Source organism: Ornithodoros turicata, chromosome 4, assembly GCF_037126465.1.
Source record: "Ornithodoros turicata isolate Travis chromosome 4, ASM3712646v1, whole genome shotgun sequence".
Taxonomy (NCBI): domain Eukaryota; kingdom Metazoa; phylum Arthropoda; class Arachnida; order Ixodida; family Argasidae; genus Ornithodoros; species Ornithodoros turicata.
Genome location: NC_088204.1, coordinates 44,728,285 through 44,749,238, shown reverse-complemented (window position 1 = coordinate 44,749,238; position 20,954 = coordinate 44,728,285). Strand labels below are relative to the sequence as shown.

General features: G+C 46.2%; 1 protein-coding gene across 2 annotated transcripts in view; it reads left to right on the top strand.

Annotated features, from left to right (window-relative positions):
* The window catches only part of LOC135391477 (transmembrane protein 94-like), a 587,105-nt gene that overhangs the window by 534,816 nt on the left and 31,335 nt on the right, over positions 1-20,954 (top strand). The gene's annotated exons all lie outside the window — the stretch shown is intronic.

The following is a 20,954-nucleotide window of genomic DNA, read 5'->3' as shown; positions in this document are numbered from 1 at the left end:
AAACTTCCATGGCAAAAAATATACTGATGAAGGCGTATACAGCTGCCAACTAAAACGAGGCAGAGAAGTATGTCTGCATTGTTTAGTGTTGTGCCTGGGCGAACAGATTGAAGTAGAAATCTGTATGTGGTGTTTTTCCAGTCTGTATGTTGTATATTGTTGGCGGTGTGCCGTCTTCCTTCTTTCTTCACGTGACAAAACCCCCGAACCAAGAAATGTATTCGCTTGGTCCATTTGATTCCCTTTGTGTCTGCGGTTGCACAAAAGGTGCATAGACCTTCCTCTACGAACTCTAGTGAATTTACGCGGAAAATTATCCGCGAGGATTCCTAACTGGAGTGGATTGGTTGAAGAGCTGTTTCTTTGTCCTGGCAGATAAGCCTTTTTCCTGTCGTCAAGTGGGCATGGCACAGATATGCATCTCTCATGAGTCGCTCTTGCGTTACTTAACTTGCGAGGTTGTCGTCGGGAGCAGCCCTTTTCGCTCGCCTTGCCGTCCACGTTTTATGAACTGTTCATGCTGTCCGTAGATAATTTCTGATCGTTCCAAAATGGCGGACGAATGAATTGAGCGCAACATCCTGAAGGTTCTAGCGTTCGAGACAACAATACAGTTTTAGCATAGGCGCACTCATGCGCTTGGTTCACTGTACATGCCCAGAAGCCAGAACCAGTGTTTTGAGAAAAGTGAAAGGTTTGTTTGGGTTCCGGAGGAAATGTGGCAAAAACCTAGTAAGAACAAATGTCGTTGACTGCGTGATTGTAGGTGGCGTAGTTATTTTTATTATAATTCAATTACACGTTTCTTGAGACACCCTGTATATGACTTTATATACAGGGTGGTCCGCCAACCATGATAGAAATTCATAGTAAAAAACGTAGGCCCCGGAGACACATGCGGTCAAGGGATTTTTTTCTGCCAATAATTTTTGCCACATATTGGTAACGTTTTTATTTCATTTCAATTGACGGAAAGTTAATTTCTTGAATTGAACTCCGAAATTTCCCAAGGCAACCTAACGTTTTCTTTGCGGAAATTGGTTCCCCGTGGTCATTTTACTCAGTATAGCACATAATCCCACTTGTAATGCAATGGCAATTGCCGCAATAAATTCGCCGAAAATCCGTGGAAATGAGCCCTTGGCTTGGCGGCGCTCTTTTGACGGCTCGTAGTTTGAGCCCAAACCTGCTATGACATTGACACGCCACACGAGGGGGGAAAGGGTTACAAGCCTTACCCAAGGAACAAACACGTGCGGTGAGTGCGGGAACCAGAGCTATCTTATCAAAAATGAGGTCACCCCCCTCGTGTGGCGTGTCAATGTAATCTCCTTGATGGAAGAGGCGGAACCCGAGACGAGGAGGGAAGAAGGACGACACAACAAGAATTCTCGATAAGAAGTCGAGAATAGACGAGTTCAGAAAATCCCAGAGTGCTTAGCGCGCCGCTTTGAACTGTGGGAGTTTACTAATACGAAAGAAACGGGTGGCCACCAAACTGTTCCGATTACTCCCCTACCGGTCCATTGTCCACGACGTGTAAAGGTCAGCGAAAGTGAAATGTGAAGGATTATTCTTCGTTCCCCCGCTCAGCAAGCGCCCAGGATGCAATGCATGCGCAAAGAGCACTGGGATTTTCTGAAGTCGTCTATTCTTGTTGTGTCGTCCTTCTTCTCTCCTCGTCTGGGGTTCCGCCTCTCTCATCATGCACCAGCTTGTCAGCGCCCTCTCACTTCTTTCGTAATCTCCTTTCTTCGCAGCTTTGCGCTCAAACTACGAGCCGTCAAAAAAGAGGCGGAGCCAAGGGCTCATTTCCACGGATTTTCGGCGAATTTATTTCAGCAATGAACCATTTCCGACAACACGTATGCGCATGCCCAGCCCTTGAGTCCGCCATCTTTGAGCGGAAAACATCGCCATGGACCCACCTGCGGGTGACTGTCATGTTCATTGTGAGGAGATAATCGGTTTCAAGGTTACGCGGACGTTTGAGGTCTGGTAATGAGTACAATGCGCTTTCACTCTTTCCGCATTTCTCTTCCAATCTTCTTTTGCTACTTTCCCACGCAACGTACGTGCCAGTTCGTAGAGCGTCACCATTATTGAGGGGAAAGACACGGCGTTCGACATTCCACCGCCAGGGGCGACGCGAATATGGAAAAGGTCCATTGCCATTGCATTACGAGTTTATGTGCTATACCGAGTAAAATTACCACAGGGAACCCATTTCCGCAAAGAAAACGTTAGGTTGCCTTGGGAAATTTTGGAGTTCAATTCAAGAAATTAACTTTGCGTCAATTGAAATGAAATAAAAATGTTACCAATATGTGGCAAAAGTTATTGGCAGAAAAAAAAATCCCTTGACCGCATGTCTCTCCGGGGCCTACGTTTTTTACTATGAATTTCTATCATGGTTGGTGGACCACCCTGTATACGCTGTTTCCCGACTCTCCGAAGCATACTCAACGTGGCATTTACTGTAGGGGACACGGCAGTCTAAAGTGAGCACTACGAGATTTATCTCACCTCAAATCTCCAGATGTTGCAAGACTCTTTCTTTCGATTAACTAGCACGTGCCGCGCATGGTCTGCCTTCATATACAATATTGGCACAACACTTTCAAGCGCAACATAGGTAATAATATGGACTGGCGAAGTACTGACAGGCGATTTTAGCTAACCGCGTCCCCAACAGTACCTCAAACAACAACGCAAAGTGGTATGCATTATCAGTCAGCATGTCCGATAAGTGCAAAAATATATCGATCGTAGATAATGCTGAGAGGGAAGCTGCTGACTGCGGTTCCTCTTATAAGCAAACAGTACACCTGCATACAGGGTGTCCCAGAAAACGTGTCATTGAACTATGATAAAAAACCTACACCACCTAGAGTCATGCGGTCAACGGCATTTGTTATTACTGGGTTTTTGCCACCTCCTCATGTGAATGTCGTGTAACGTAAGTTTAATTACTATGTAAATTTTTGCGAGCTTAAGTCGGAAATTTGCCTAGTAAATGTCACTTTTTTACCCCACCAATGTGAAGAGCGTGTCTAATTTAGTCAAATTAATGATAATTGACAGAGATATTCAGGAGCTATCCCATCGGAAAAAATAGCCGAACATCATGCTCTACGGAGGTCGCACAGAATAGCGCACGATGAATTTTTCAGCGCAATCTTTGTCAGTCCGACGAAAGGAGGTTGGAAACCCAGCCCTCCCCAACATCGTAGAAAGAGATAAAACAGGCACGGCTTATCACGTCCGACTTTCGCTGGGATAATGCTTTCCGTCTCCCAATTTTAGGAACTGTTACTTTTTCTACTACCACTCTGTGGGCTGGCTTCGGAACCTGCTTTCGTCGCAGTGAGAGCAATTTCGCTCAAAAAGTCATCGCGCGTTATGGTCCAGTGCCCCGAAAAGCATGATATTCGGCTATTTTTTCCGATGGGATGGCTCGTGAATATCACTGTCAATTATCATGAATTTGAGTGAATTCGGCACGCTCTTCATATTGGTGGGGTAAAAAAGTGACATTTACTTGGCAAATTTCCGATTTGAGTTCGCAAATATTTACATAATTAAACTTGGAGTACATGACATTCACGTTAGGAGGTGGCAAAAACCTAATAAGAACAAATGCTGTTGACCGCATGACTCTAGGTGACGTAGTTTTTTTTATTATAATTCAATGACACGTTTTCTGGGACACCCTGTAGATGTAAAAAGCATCATACACATGTTATGGACGTCCTGTAAAATGAATCCTTACCAATCTCTTGTATCCGAGCGATTCTGAACGTCAGAGTCTTCACTCCACATCAAGCTGTCGCTGCGAATAACCTTCATCTGTATTTGAGTATTCTGATCCCGAATCTACGTTCATAGTGCCGTACGGTTTCGCTTTCGGGAATGAAACACAGCGTAGCTACGTCCGCCGTGATATCCTGCATGCCCGCTTCATGCAGAGTGACGTCACGCCGGCGCCTTGGGAAGGGGAAATTGTTGCGCCCTGCTTTCCACGTTCCAGTTTCGGTTTCATTATTTCACATTTGAGGCATAATTCATCACATCAGGAGAAAACAAAATTTTTCGAAGGTATTCGGGTTCGGGGGCTACTATGCACCAAGTGCAAGTTTTTTTTTTTTTTTCCCCGATCGTTACGAAGTCTCCCTTTAATGTCAGTTGTCACCGAGTCGGTAAATTTGGGAGAAGCTACCTGGTAAAAGAGATGACCCGTTCTTCAAGCGAACCCTAGCTCCCAGAATAGAAGAGGCCACAAAGGCCGCGTAAGCGCCTTCATGGTTCCGTCTACGTGATATCGTACAGCTCGGGACAAAGGTTTACGGAACACGGCACCTGCGTATTTCTTCATCGGAGCGCTTCCCTGCTAGCTATCACGAAGCAATCGAACAGGAAACGGGTGGCGGGCTATGCTATCCATCTCTCAGTATGTATGTCCACTCCTGTTTGCTGCTAGGTTGTCGCTCCGTTGGAGAAACGCGACACCCCGATGTTCCGTAAACTTTTGTCCCAAGCTGTACTACCATAAACTCAGGGATTTTCCCCAGCATTTGTGCTCTGTGAAGGGGGACGATTGCGCAGGGGATACAGCATCTCAACATGAGTAGTGTCATAAATTTTCGCTAAAAATAAGATATCATACTTTTATGTTTTAATAATGAGAGGCCAGGTCTGTGTGTCTTATTCGGCACGTCACTGGAAGATTGGTTCGGAGAATTCTCCGCCGTCTTACACCAGGCCTCTTACCATCAAAAATTAAGCATGCTTGATCATGCTTGATGCGCTTTCTGCGAGTCCAAGCTGCATCAACCTGGTAGTATGGAACCCATCACACATGGCCAACATTCAGTGTAGCATTGGGCAACGCTTATTGTGTATGAGTTTGACAAAGACCGTGCTGACGAAAACAAAGGTTGATCGAAGTGTCCATTGACGGGCGGCGGCGGTGGCCATGTTCAAGTTTTGGCTACTGTCAACGCGTGGAAATGAAGCGCACATAACCAACGATTTTCTACAATATTCCAGTATCGCCTACATGATAATATGTCGGTGTCAGCGTGCGTATACACGTAACACTGAAGTTGCAGGCGTAGGCTTGCCAGTATGCTTCTACTTGTGAACCGTTTGTTACGAACCGGTAACCGGAATTTTATTTTCGTTTCGGTTCACGGGTGACTAGAATATCCGGTTATTTACCAGTTACGATTCCCGGAAATATTTCGGTTTCAAGCGGTCATCGGTTCGGTTCCGGTTTTATCCCTGGAATAAGCCTCTCGCCGGTTAAAAAGTGACAACGATAGCTGTATCGTCCACGTGCAATAAGGACGCGATGTTGCGAGGTGTTCAGCACGCACATATAGACAGCTTTTTGTTTTTCTTAAGAATTTATTTATTCAAGGAGGGACAAAACCCCTTTGGTAGCAGCTCATATCCTCCAAACGCCCATTTCCACCGACGTCCCAAATCAACCAAAAGCTCATTTCCTCCGAAAAAATATTCGGAGGTTCTGGGCTTTCGGTTGATCTGGGCACGCGGGTGGCAGTGACCTATATCCCCCAAACGCTCTTTTTATCCGAGCGCCCAGAACCACCGAAAGCGGGATACTTCAAAGGACACGCTTCCCCCGTTTAACAGGGAGAGGAGGAAGGGTGAGCGGTTCTCGAGTATGCGGGAATTCAATGTACAGCTCGAACCAGAGTTAACTGGAACGCCACTTCGACTGGCGGAGCTAAAGTCGGGGAGAGAGCAACCCTAAAGGCTCTTAAGAGTAATAAAGGCGAATAGTGTTTCGACTGTCCCACTGCTGCTGTGGGGGTGTCCGCCTTGCCATGAGCTGTTGACTCGGGCATTGCCCTTAGCTGTGGTTATGATCGCGATGTTTGTTTGTGTTTGCGGCGATTGTGTGAAGTTGTATGCCGGCTGATATCGCACGGATGCGATGTCTTTATCTCACTGATACACGCCAAGGTGGTCGAGTTCGCTCAACGGGGCATTTTCAGATTTGTGATAAAACAAATTAGCATGCACGGAGTCTAGTGGAAAATTTACTGGAGTTGCTGTCCATCTTTGCGTGTATCAATGAGATAACAGCATCACATCCGCGTGATATCGGCCAGCATACACTTTACATAATCGTCTCGAACAAAAACAAACGTGGCGATGATAACCACCGTTGAGGGTAATGCCGAGTCAACAACACATGCCAAGGCGGACACCCTAGCAGCATAATGGCGAATTCGGGTGGTCATTTCGTGGCAACTTTTTTTTTTTTTTTTTTTGCCAGATCCTGAGCAGTCAAGCAATCTTGCATATTCGTGTGGCACTTTCGAGCGCCCGGAATTTGCCAGCTAGCACTTTTTTCGTCCGGTCTTGAAACGATCGAATAGCGAGTTGCCCCCAACTGTATCCAGTGTCTTCAAATCCGCACTCCAACGGTGGCGAGTGCCCTCATTGGCCCGCACGTTGAAGTTCACGTGATTTAGCACGCGACGGAACCCGAAGACGGACGACCGCGACGCCCCTAGCATGATCCAAGTGTACGAGCACTGCCCTGATCCAAAAGGGATGAGGCGAGCCTAATCCTGATCCTAAAACCGCCAGATCCCTGGCACGCATGAGTGACAGTTGCCACCTGAACATGCACGTTCAGGTGGCAACTGTCACGTGATCCAGCTCCGGAGCTGACCTAGCAATTTCCGAGCGCTAGGCCGTGTGGTCATAACATGACCACACGAATTCGGCGTAAGTAGGACAGTAGAAACATTATTTCCTTTTATTCCTCCTAGGCGCCGCTAGGGTGACCTTTTCCCGTTTCGGCGGTAGAAGTGGCGTTCCAGTTAACTCTGCTTCTAACTGTACTTCCTGCAACTCACCAGAGAGGGTCCCGTGGGTCCCTGGATGCTGCTCATCCAGTGCTCTAAATGTTCTGTGGCGTGATGTATGCGGCCCGTTGACTTGCACAACTTCCTTTGTTCCCCTGCTGACTAATAACTCCCCTTAGAGATGTAACATATATGACTGATATGAAAATGAGAGCTGATGCACGAAATCTATATTAAAGAAGCTTGAGCTTGGGTGGATAGGAACGACACGACCCTCGGTGTGTACAAATGAGATCGCGTTCAAGAAGTGATGTGAACGGAGAGATATTCCGATATTGAATTTTATTGGTATGCACGTTGCTGACAGGAGAAGCGCTATCTTCGGAAGGTCGTGGAGGTCTGCGTCATGAGCCACGGAAAAAGAGCATGGTGGGAGTGGTATGTGGCTGGAACATATGTATAGCAGGGCGGTAGAAAACACAAACCTCAAGTGCCTTCTGAGGAGATTGACAGTTCAGACGATATATTGGTTTCATGCATTCGTACTGTTTGCAAGCTTTTTCTAGGGGTTGTTTCAGCCGGTTAATAGCGTGTTTTCTGAACGTCTGAACTGTATTAACAGAAAGCATAAAAGAAACGTAGAGGAGGATGTCCTTTTTGTAACCTTTTTCGAGACCTGTGCCGTGGGCGCTTTGTTACTATTGGCTTTCCACTATGATGACCTACGCAGTGCCTCTACCGCAGTCACTCACATGGAAAATATCTCTCTGTTCGGATCACATCACTTCTTGAACGCGATCCGCATCAATAATACCTTTCCTTGGCAAACTTTACTTCTAAGTCAGTTGCAGGATTGGATTCCTGCACACCCAAGAACCGCTCACTCTTCACTCATCTTCCTGACAAACAGAGGAATCGTGTGCTTTCACGTATCCCGCTTTCGGTGGTTCTGGGCGCTCGGATGAAAACAGCATTTGGGGGATATGGGCCACTGCCCCCCGCATGCCCAGATCAACCGAAAGCCCAGAACCTCCGAACATTTTTTTCGGATGAAATGAGCTTTTGGTTGATTTGGGACGTTGGGGGAAATGGGCATTTGGAGGATATAATGCCTAACCTTATTCGTAATTTTTCGTTTCCCACAAACATCTGGACACCAACAACGTCCCTATTATTCCTTTGCCTCAAACTATCCCAAAGGGAGTGACCTCAGTGCCAGAGGTTACTGGAGGCTTCCTCGCATTCCGTCCATTCCAGCGTCCGTAAAGATGAGTCATCGCATTGCAAGCCCTCTGTGGTATGAAAAAGTGCGTCCAGTCCAGGCGCCCCTGTACGGGGTTGCACTATGGACAGTTACACACTTTTGAACGGCCCACATTTTATCGTCCAGGGTGGACGAAATGAAGTCTCTTCCACACTGAGAGCAAGCTGTTCACTGTGATCGAATTGACCAGCGCTATCTCATCATATTCGGAAAAGGCATGCCCTATAGAGGGCTACCCTTTGAGAATATGCATCTGAAATAACACGTCATTGGAGAATGACTGGCTCGATAAGTAATGCGAAATTTATATAGATTTCTGATTTTCTTTTCCTTCCTTTCTCCCCAAGTTACATATCAATGTATTACTAGTATTACTCGTGTAATACACAGAAGTATCAGTATTATGTATTATAATACCTCAGAATCAAAGTATTACGTATTAGTATTATAATACCGATTTCTAGGAAATATTATGTATTAGTATTATAATACAAAATATGGGTATTACTGCCCATCCCTGCCAGTGTGACACATATGCAAAGGGAGCAGGACACGGAAATGTACTCGGGTGGTAGATGATTTCGTATAAGTGCACGAGTGGGGCAACAGAAAGTTTTCTACATTGAAATTATGAATAACCTATTAGTACACACACAAGCCATGCTCATGTTGCAAAGCTTTTTTTTTTTTGTTTACGATCGTACCTCTACTACCAACACCCAGGATCGTTCGCACCTCATGATGGTAGACTTGCCGATTGGTCGGATTTGGTATTTTCGCTTGTTTTCGCTACCAGTATAGATATACCTTGTACCTACTACCAAAATACTAGATAAAATCAGCCCCAAAACAGACAGACGAACTCGACTGGTCAATCTAGGGGGTAAAGCCCGAATCCCATAACAAGCGACACGCGGCAGATACACGCGAGAAGCGACGAAATCGACGTCACTGCCGCCACACGAGCGTCAAAAATGTTGGGCTGTATCTTTTGCGTCTAGCGCAAATCCTTTTAGTTTCGGATTAGTTATCTTTTAATAAAAGGCCCGAGCAGCGCGAGGTGTGTGATGACAAAGTAGTGTACCACATTCTCTCGCTGACTGGACCGAACTGGATGTCTGACTGATGCTCTCTCGGTAGTGTTGAAGCCACACGCACAGATTGTCCACGGCATAAAACCTCAACAAAGGTTATGGGCCCAGTTTTCCCACAATTGTAGCACTTTAGCGCTTTGGTTTGCGAAGCATATTTATCCTCGTGCTGGTACCTTTTCGGCCGAACACTTGCTTTACAAGCGGCTTCATCAACTGAGTCTCTTTTCTGACGTTGTTCTTCTTGTAGAACGGCATATCTTACCTTTTGTAGGGTAATATCGGACATAGAACACACGTCAAAGCCTCGGGCTACTCCATAATATGCTCTTGGCAGTCCTTGAATGGCTATAGTTGCTACTTCAGCATCTTCGATAGTCTCGCCTGAACTCCGTAACTGCTCAGAAAGGGATTCTACGCGGTGCATGTATTGTGCTGCATTTTCTTCTTTGGTCCACTTAATCCCGTTGAGCTCCCGTTTTAGAGCAATTTTCTTTTCGGGTACACGACCTCGGTTAACCTCTTCGAGTTTGTTCCAAATGTCCTTTGCAGACGTCTGGTTTACGACGTAACTCGTCTGTGCGCTTGACAGCGACTGGACCATGACGTTAATAGCCTCGATCTCCTTCTTGTCCCATTCACGCCTGGCATCTTGGTCAATTGGGCGTTCGCCTTCCACGGCTGACCAAAGTCCCTTCGCCTTGAGGTATATCGTCATTTTAAAACGCCATGTGGGATAATTGCTGAAGTCAAGCTTCTCTAAGTGGACCGAGTGGTTAGTCGGCGTTCCCTCCGCCATTTTGTTTTCTCAAAAGAATATGAACTTGCTCACCGCTTGAGGTTACTCGGTGTCTTGAAACCGACCTGGGCCCATAACTTTTGTTGAGGTTTTGTTGTGGGAAACCTGGACATTTCGCACGAAACTGCTGGACCCGTTCAGCAGGAAACGCTGGAAGTGGGACGCCACGTCAGAACAGGAATCGAGACGAGTCATTCAGGATTCGAAATCCCGACACAACTGAAGGAAAGTCGAGGCAAACGGCCAGACTAGCCAGAGCACCCACAGCACAGGACAGAAACGGACGACTGACAAATGAATTTGCTTTCGGCGTTAAGAAATTTAAGTGTGCCTCTGAAGATTGGTCCATTGATTCGGGAGCCACAAGCCATACGACCGGATGCATGGATATCCTAAGGGACTTCAAGCCCGAAAAGAAGAGGCAAGTTACGGTGGCCGATGGCAAGACTATTGACGCTGAGGGGTCCGGAACCGTCATTTTTCGCGTCCTAGATGACGATGTGGACAACAGGCTAACAGCAAGAAACGTTCTTTATGTTCCTGGTATAACGGATAACCTGATTTCCGTGTCTAAGCTTACCGACAGCGGTATGCAAGTTATCTTCAGCGACGACGATTGCACCGTCCACAAGGAAGAGAACTTCGTTTTCTCAGCGGTGAAAACTGGCGGCATCTACAAAATGAATGCACAAGCCATACCGGTAACAGAGCGGGCGGATCATGCAAAGATCGACAGTGCAGAAATGCTGTGGCACCGTCGTATGGGACACTTGAACGTCGACGCGCTAATGAAAATGTCACGAACGAATGCAGTGGCCGGCCTACCACTCCTTTCGAAGGGAATGGAAACCTGCGAGAACTGTGTCATTGGGAAGCACTCAAGAGAACCTTTCAGGGCTCTCTCAAGTCACAGCTCAGAAGTACTAGAATTGCTGCATCTAGACCTATGTGGCCCTTTTCCAGTGGAGTCAATAGGGAGAAGCAAGTATTTTATGGTTATTGTAGATGACTGTAGTAGACGAGCAGCAGTTCATTTCTTACGCTATAAAAGCGAAGCCGCTGAAGCATTAAAGGAACACATATGCACCGCCGAAACCCAACTTGGACGGACTGTCAAAAGGATTCGTACTGACAATGGGTGTGAGTTCGTCAACGATCGTTTGGCACATTTCTTAAAAGCAAGGGGAATAGTTCATGAGAGGACCGCGCCATATTCACCCGCTCAGAATGGCGTTGCAGAGCGAATGAACAGAACATTAGTCGAGACAGCTCGAACGCTCCTGCACGAAGCTGAACTGCCTATGTTTTTTTGGGCCGAGGCAGTCAACGCTGCGGCATACGTAAAAAACCGTTGCAGCAAGAAGGTTCTCGATGGAGGCATACCAGAGGAAATATACTCGAAACGCTACCAATCGGTACGATACTTTAAAGTTTTTGGTTGCCTTGCCTATGCCTGGATTCCTGGCAACCAAAGAAACAAGCTCGATAAAAAGAGCCGGCAGGTTATTTTTGTGGGATATTACCAAGACAAGAAAGCTTATCGTCTCTATGATCCGTCCAGCAAGTCAATCATTGCTAGCAGAGACGTAAAATTTATAGAAGACAAAAAGGGTTCACTCCTGTTGAACAGCGACAGTAACAGCCAGGAGGATTACGAAGTTTTTCAGTACTCAAGTCAAATCCCACCACGAGAACCAGAACCTCCTCATGATAACGTATTTGTTGATATGGATGTGGCTGAATCACAAGCAGAAGGTGGGAATGTTGTGACCCCCCAGGTGGGAAATCACAGCTCAATATCTCAACTTGAACAAGACAGTGAGTATGAAGCGTTGTCAAGTTGACAAGTTTGCGAATCCTCCTTGCATTAGGCCTTGAGGAAGGAATGGCGATGCGCCAACTTGATGTGAAGACGGCGTACCTTCACGGAAGACTCGAGGAAACTGTCTACATGGAGCCACCTTTGGGCTATCCCGGAGCTGCCAATAAAGTATATCTACTAAAGAAGGCACTTTACGGCCTCAAGCAATCCGGGAGGACATGGTACCTAACGCTTGATGAAATCCTCAGGAACTTGGGTTACAGGAGACTTGAAGCGGATAGATGTGTTTACCTATTGATCCAAGGACATCAGAAGGTTATTCTAAGCGTATATGTGGACGACATGCTTATGATGGCCACTTCATCAGCCCTGCTAAAAACAGCTATCAAGGACCTAGGGAACAAAGTAGAACTGAAAGACTTGGGAGAGCCAACCTATATTCTCGGAATTGAGGTACTACACGACAAACAGAACAGGACCCTAACGATCAGTCAAAGAAAATACATTGACGAGATCTGAAATCGCTTCAGGATGGAGGATTGCAAACCGATAAAAACACCAATGGAAGTTGGACAGAGGAATGACACGACGACTGCGACTGCTGCAGAGAAGAATCCGAATGTACCATATCAGTCCCTGATAGGAAATTTAATGTATTTGGTGCAAGGGACACGTCCAGATCTTGCATTTGTCACTCACTACCTGAGCCAGTTCAACTTGAATCACACGCTAAGTCACTGGAGGATGGCGAAAAGAGTGCTCCGCTACCTCAAAGGAACCCGCAACGTTGGAATAACGTACAGCGCATGCAAGGAGCCCATAACAGGTTACACCGATGCAAGCTGGAACGAGTGCGGCACTGGCAGATCGAGGAGTGGTTACGTATTCATAATGTCTCAGGGTGCGATCAGTTGGAGATCGACGAGACAACAACTAATAGCTTTGTCAACATGCGAAGCGGAATACATTGCGCTTACGGAAGGCTTAAAAGAAGGAAAGTGGATTAAAACGTTCATGGCAGAACTTGGATTCAATAACTATGGAACTCAGACCTTAGAAGTCCGTTGTGACAACCAGTCTGCCATCAGAATAACTGAAAACCCGATGTATCATCAACGAACAAAGCACATCGATCTCAAATACCTATTCGCCAGAAATGAAGTGGAAAACAAACAGTTCAGGATCACATTCTTACGTACTGAAGACATGATCGCCGACGCTTTGACGAAACCAGTGTCGAACGCAAAGAACACCGTGTGCGGCAAAGGATTCGGCTTCACAAACTTTCCTTGATGTGTAGGATTTGCTGGACGCAGGGGGGCATTTGTTGGGCTGTATCTTTTGCGTCTAGCGCAAATCCTTTTAGTTTCGGATTATACCCCTGTCAGACGGACTAATTTAGTGTCACTTTCAGCGAGTGACACTTGCACTTAGTGTCGTTCGTGTGCTGTCACACATCTTTTAGTGACACTCGGCAGAAAGTGCACTAACGATTTAGTGAGTTCCCCAAACACACTTCACTTCCCTTCGGCTGACAAAGTGTGTAGCCTCGACGGCAGGTTTTGTGGCATAGGTAAAAATATTGAGGAAAAGTGAGGGGTCCGACACCACAATATTTTTAAACGAGTATTTTCAACAGCGTGTTTATTTTATTTAAGTACAGTACGAGATGGTGCCAAAAAACATGTCATTACTCTCGTTAACAGCCTATGACAACTTCGCGGTCTTCGCCATCCGGCGGCGGCCATTTTTGTTGTGGAACATGTTTGAGGCCAATTTGTTTAATGTTGGAAGAAGATTAACAGGAGGTGTTTCTAAATTAAAGAAAAAAACATTTTGAGGAAGGTATTGTGGAGCGCGCCTAAATATTTCGCTGCCGTTTATTCTTGTCTATCGTAATTGCCATCGCTGCTATAAGTGACACTTACTTAAGCCGTGTAGCAAGCACGTAGTGAAAGTGACATTCGCTGGTTGGAGTGTACTACACGAAAATTACACTAAATCATCCCGTGTGACAGAGGTATTAGTTATCTTTTAATAAAAGGTCCGAGCAGCGCGAGGTGTGTGATGACAAAGTGGTGTACCACATTATCTTTTAATAAAAGGTCCGAGCAGCGCGAGGTGTGTGATGACAAAGTGGTGTACCACATTCTCTCGCTGACTGGACCGAACTGGATGTCTGACTGATGCTCTCTCGGTAGTGTTGAAGCCACACGCACAGATTGTCCACGGCATAAAACCTCAACAAAAAAAGCTTTGTCGTGGCTCAATATTTCTGCATCTACTCCCAGTAGATATTTGTAGCATGTCGCTGAGTTCATTGCCTGTTGTTTGACAAAACCAGCTAGATTTGGCGGCGTGAAACAAGAACTGAACGCGTGGGCAAGGGAGAGGGTGGAGAGGGCAACCAACAAAACTAGCAGACGAAGAAGTGGGCGGGGCGTTGGGTACTTCAACCGCAGCGCCACTGCGTTACGGCGAATATTACATAGCAACTTCATTACAATTTCTCTTCGTTTTGACGAATGAAATACTATTTTTGGTATATTTATGGCAATTTACAACTTAGCTCGAATAAAATAAGCATTGCTTCTCCAAAAACATCATTTCTCGGTGACGAAATGTCGCTGCTCAAATGGACTAGGAAGTCGCGCCATGACCAGACGCGACAGCGACAAATTCTGCAGCGCGTCGCGTGTCGCTTGTTATGGGGTCCGCGCTTAACACTTTCCAAATCAGCTACAGAGCAACAAAATCTCGCATGGAGGAACCGATCCACCAAAAACATAATGGCGCTCCAGCCAAGAAAGTCGTTGCGCGCAGAAATATTCCCAGGACTTCCATATCGTGGGGTCGTTGGTGTCTCACATCTTCCGCTTGTAAGCCGTTTTTAGCCTTTGTGGCCGTTTTTTTTTTTTTTTTTTTGGGGGGGGGGGGAGGCGGGTTGCAAGATTTGGGGGCATTAGGGGGGTGCGGGGTTCTGGGAAAATCCCTGGTTGCGCGTATCCGGCAAACCCACGCGAGTCAGCCCAACTACAATTGTAAATGTAGCCCAACACTCGCTGTTTGTCGGCCTTACAATATGCGGAAGTGTGGATAGTTGGGCTTCCGGGCTTTGTAGGCGGGGCGACAGAGAGCCTGTCGCCACATCCTGTGACTCCTGACGTCTTCCTAGCTACGGCCGGGATCAGGCTTCGTTTCTAGGCGCTGTTGGTTGTGGAGAGTTCATCTCAAATGACAAATAAAACGCGCGAATCCAATACGAATCGGCCAGTGCAGATCGACCAGTCGAATTCGCCACAAGGACCATCTGGACTTGCAACTGAAACTTACTCTTGACCACAGAAACGTTCAAATACGAGCTCGTAGCTCGCCTTATCACCCACGTTGGAACCTTACTGTAGTGAACCCATTGACAGGCCCTGACTTATCTAATCCGTTTCCAAGTAGAGCATCTCTTCCCACGTGAGATGCACTTGTACATCTGTCCTTGTCATGCATCGCGATAAGGTGCAACTCCACTATCTTTCTATCCGGTTTGTTTTTGTCAGACGCTTCAACTGTTATTTGTTCTAAAGACTGCTTTACAGTCCGACGCAACGTTTCGTCAGTCGCATCCGCGTTCCGCGCCGCCCGCTAGAGTTCGCCACGATACACTTCGCTCGCCGTCGTCACTTGATCATAGTCCGACGGGATAGACCGAAGCGACGATATCATTTGATGAAGGCTGAGTCCGACGTAGCATTCGCCCATCGCCGCCCGCGTTGCGCGTCGACAGCCAGTGTTCGTTACGCCGCGCTTCCTCATCCTACCGGGATCATAGTCTGACGCGATTCGGCGCAGCGCAACGAAAACAGCACCAGAGCTTTTCACATTTCGTAGTGGGAAAGCAGTAATATCTGCTCCCGCGTGCTGGAATCCGACTAAAGACAATCCGTGTTCCCATCGTTGGCACTGTTATGTTTGTATTACTGTAATACGTTTGGTACCCCCAAACATGAACACCGAATTAAATAAGAAAGTCGCACGCCTTGCCAGCTGTTGTCGTTCTTTTGCTTGCCTCTCTAGTCCACCCGTCGTTTATTATATAGGCACAGATATTCCTTTCCAGTTTCGATCAAAAGCTCAATGGGCGACGTCATGTTGAGAAATGCGAGTCCCGCGCCGTGCACAGCTCGCTGGCCAGCGCCAGATGTAGAGAATTGTTCTACTCCCCCGACGGCGGCTGGCGTAGTCGCGCATTGACGCCGCGCTTCGCCAAAAGTCGTCGAACTATGAACTCACCAGCGACGGGTCGCGATGCTCGGCGGTGCGCCGCGCGTAGTTACGCCCTGCTCCGTCGGGCTCTTAAGACGGCGTAGCGCGGCATGACGAACTCTGGCGGGCGGCGCGGAACGTGGCGGCGACTGGTAAAACCTTGCGTCGGTCTGTAAACCAGCCTTTAACAACTTTTTAACCACAACCACGATATTGATGGATTACCAGGCGGGGTGCATTGTACGGATAAGGCAGAATAGACGACTTCAGAAAATCCCATATAGCTTAGCGCCGCTTTGAACTATGGGAACTTGCTGGAAACAAAGTAGGAGAGCTGTTTCTCTCGTCTGTTTGTCCACGAGGAGTCAAGGTCAGCGAAAACGAAACGTGAAGAACAGTTCCTTCTAGTAATCTCCCAGGTTGCAGCACGTGCACTGGGATTTTCTGAAATCTTCTCTTGTCCATGACTGGATGCCGTGCTATTTTCTACGTGACCTCGCCACTCAACGAAACTTTCTTGCAGACGTGTACAAAATACTGCGCAAAAGTATTTAAAATAAGATACTATATACTCCGCGTAAAAAGTATTTAAAATAGAGTACAAAATACTCAAAACAAAGTAATTTGAGTAGAGTACTAAATCCTCTAACAAGTATTTAAGATACTCTTTACAGTACTTTAGTATTAGCAGTAAGTGAAACGCGTATTCTGAACGTGGCCGTACAAATGAATTGAATAAATTTCATCCACCATACTTAAGCATACATCTACTACTATTTGCAAGGCCTTGATGTCAAGTAATGTTTGGTGATATGTTCTGACCCAAAACCTCGTGTAATTCCTCCTGAATGTCAGCTCGGGTATTTCAGCTTCTGGTGCGTGTTTATTGCTTTGGCAACCAAGGAAATAAATGCCGGAATTCTCTTGTACCTAATTCCCTTAGGGGGATTCACCTAGCAATATGAATAGGAACCGTTTTCTGCCGAAGGGGTCGGACTATTGACAAGCAAGGTCAAGCGTGGGACCAGTCTATTGTACAGGAGGATAACTGACAGATGCGCGAATTCCCCAACATAGAAAGAAAGATGGAAGTTCCACTGAGCTGAAAATCTGGTCACGCGGGGAAGTGTGCTAGATACGGCTTGACGAAGAAGGAAACTGTTTTGAGTACTGAGTGGCAGATACTGAAAAAAGTATTTAAATACTTTTAAAATACTTGTGGCAAAAAGTTCTAAGTACAGTACCAAAATACCGGAAAAACTATTTAAAATACTGTATTTTGAGTACGTACTCCAGATACGTAAAAGTCTGCTTTCCTATGGGAGTCTTTGCAGCTGACATTATTTCGGGGTAACACAGAGGTAATGATCACAAGAACATGGACCTCGTCCTCCGCTCTTTTTATATCGTGGACGTAAGGTGGGGCGGCTATCCTACATGCATTGTCTCTTGCCGTTCTCCTTAATTCGTCCTCCTGCATCATGCAAAAGCTTTTCCACGACACTCGTGACGATGTCCAGGACGTAGCTTCCCTTCCGCAGCAACCTATTCCTGGAAGCTCAATTGCGCCTCGTGTGAACGGGATGTGCCGATAGTAGTTTTTTTTTAAATTCCGTGTTAGTGCCGCGAAGCAACTGTGGCTATGAGCGGCGTAAGGACGTGGACAGATGGAGAGTGGACAGCAGGAAGGAGTGAGGGACAGGGGGGTTAGTATGCGTCCTGGGCAGACTTCAGGGGGAACTTTGCCAACATTCGTCTGGAAAGTCTTCGGAAAACCGAAGTAGAACCTCAGACAGCACAGCCGCGGTGACAGGATTCGAACCCGTGTCACCTCCCAGTCTCGGCGTGGAAAGCGATTATCCTAATCACTATGCCACGGGAGCTGGTCCGATAGTATTTGTGAGGACTGTAATAGCAGTTGCCCTTTTCACTATCTTGGAATGATATGGTGGCAACCCTTTGTTGGTCCTATAAGTCTGTGCGTAGGTGTGTTGCTCGAAGGTCTGGTTTAGGCTGAAGATATGCGACAGAAGATATGAACATTCTCTAGTTGGAACCAAATTCGACATCCGGGCCCTTCAATGGGCTTGCCGCAGCAAGGTAACAAAAAACCGGGCGTGGCCTTTGTTTTCATAAGTTCAGTGTGTTATGACGTTGAGTCAACAACTACTCCAAACATCTGTTTTATTCACTTATGGGATGGGTCACAGTACATTAGTATTAGTATATGGTGTGTATACATACAGGGCTGCTAATTCAAGCCGATACCCTTCAACAAACAGTACGTATTCGAAACCAAGTTGCTGGAGTATTCCGTTTGTGAGTTTATTTGTTATGCCGCTACCAATTCTGGCATCAGCGGACAGCAGGCGCATATTCATGTGATCAAACCTAGAGCAACAATGGCACTCAACCTTCAGGTGGGCAAAATTAATTCGGAGACCGACCACTGTGGTGTCGCTCACGATCTTAATAGTCTCGCCAAATAAAACCCGAATTATTATTACATTACGACATATAATTACCTAATTGTTCATAATGAATTTGTTAACTCTTAAATGCGCATAGTTATAAGCCGACCAAATTTCGTCATCAGTGCACTGGAAATATACGGCGTCCGTACAGACGAGCTGATTTGGGGAGGCGGGTCTCGAGTTTGTGTTTCATAGAAAAATTAATTCTCCAGAGCTTAAATCCGAAATTCTGACGGAAGGTGAATTCACAGTGCTTGGTGACTCATCGGTGATTATGACAGGCAGAAAAATACAAAATTTGAATTGGCAACAGATGTGGGAAACGGTTCCGGGACATTTGATCGAACGCCGTTTGGTCGAAAGCCGTTTGATCGAACGCAAGACATTTGGTCGAAAACCATTTGATCGAACGCCGTTTGATCGAAACGGCAGCGGTCGTTTGATCGATTTTTTTAATTGGTTCACTTGGAGTGTCGAAAATGACAAAAAAAGACAAGGAAAAAAAAAGCTGCAGTTCTAAATGCAGTTATCCTAAGGATAACTGCATTAAGGACATTTAACTTTGTGTAGTCTGCTTCCCCGTAAACACATTCCTCATGCTAACCCACTTTTTCGTGTCCAAAAAGCAGTGCAAGGGCCAGGGTTGTTCACCCTTAACCCGTTGGACAACCGAATAGATTTTTCCGCTCTGACACATAGTGACTGAACATGCTGTACTTGTTAAACCCCCAACCCTTTGTCAAATAATAATTGATGTCAAGTATTAAACATTTTGGCAAAGAATTAAAAAATAAGTAAATGATATTTTTGATGATTAATCCCCGTCGAATGTGAACAAATTTTAACAGTGTATTATTGCTTGTAATCAACTGACCACTGTATAGGAGAAAGAGCAGTTTCAGTTTATTTACTTTTCACCTATGTGCAAGTGAACCTAAAGTTAGTTCTTGCAAAAGACATGCAACCGAAGAAGTCCTTCGAAACTTAGAGAAGATTATAAGGCAGCAGATCTTTGTAGTTTATCTATTTCTTCGGACAGCGTGCGTGTGTAGTGATTCGAGGCTGCAGATGCATACTCTAAGGTCGAACTAAGCTTTTACATGCTGTTAATTTAATACCTCTCGTTGTACCATGGCGAAATTTCGTTCTTAGCACCCACAGACTTCGAGCGGCTTTGCACATATGACTATCCCGTTTCAGACCGTTCCCTTTAAATATGTCGCCAGCAATAAGAAGGGTGCCCAAAACAAGAATAGACTATCGGCTGCTCTCAACCTGGGGCAGCTTTCTTCGATATGTGTCCTACTGATCTGTAAATGACAAACGCTGCAACTAACCAGTGGTCTCCCCTCTTCGGCTGCGAAAATCAAAAAGAAAAAAAAAGCAGAGGACACTGATTGCCTGCTCCGTATGCTCGAGTCAAAAGTTACATGAAATGTGGTGCGGACAACACAGTGCATGCAGCTTTGAATTCCTTTCGAACAAACGTCTTTCGAACAAACGGCGTCGATCAACCGGCTTTCGATCAAACGGCTTTCGACCAAGCGGCGTTCGATCAAACGCCTTCGATCAAACGGCGTTCGACCAAATGGGCGGACACCGTGGGAAACATATAATTCAAGGTACTGTAAAGCAGTAGACAAGCATGATATGCCGGTGATGTGACTAGAGACTTTGTTGCTTCTAAATACCATATGCGGAACCATACGACCGACAACGCGCTATAAATATTTTTAATTTGCCATGAAAGATGCGGCGTAGCTGCGGCGTAGTGGAGCGGTGCGACGCCTGGTGTCAAACAACCCCCTGTACAGCGGGCAACACTGAAAATTGGTATTACACACTATGACATTGGAACTTCGTCATTTTAGTAACCATATTATTAGTTTTCCTGTTTACTTATGCATTCTGAAACCCCTGTTAACAGTTTAACCTGTTAAGCCCTGTTTTTGCGAACTAACACAATGCTGGCCGCTGTTCGATGGGGGCTCTCCCTAGTTCTCTGCTGCGCCTGCGCGCTCCTTTTGTTCGCGGCCTCTTTCGAACGAACAAACTCTCTCTGTGAACCTCTGTGAACAAACAAGTCCCGACGCTGTCTGGCTTCTTGAACGTCTGACACATTTTTTTCAACAGCTCAGCATTTCATTTCAGTTCGCTTATCCGTTTATCCTCAGATGTGGATCGTTGTGTGTATTGTGGTAGTAGCTTATAAGCACCAAATGCTCATAACCTCCAAATGCTCAAAACCTCCAAACGCTCATATGCACCGAAAAAAAATTGGTGGTTTTGAGCGTTTGGTGGAAATGAGCAGGAGGGGAGAAGCTGCTCATAAGCACCAAACGTCCAGAACATCCGAATGCTCATATGCACCGAAAGGCGGGAGACCACAAAGGCCGGGTCTT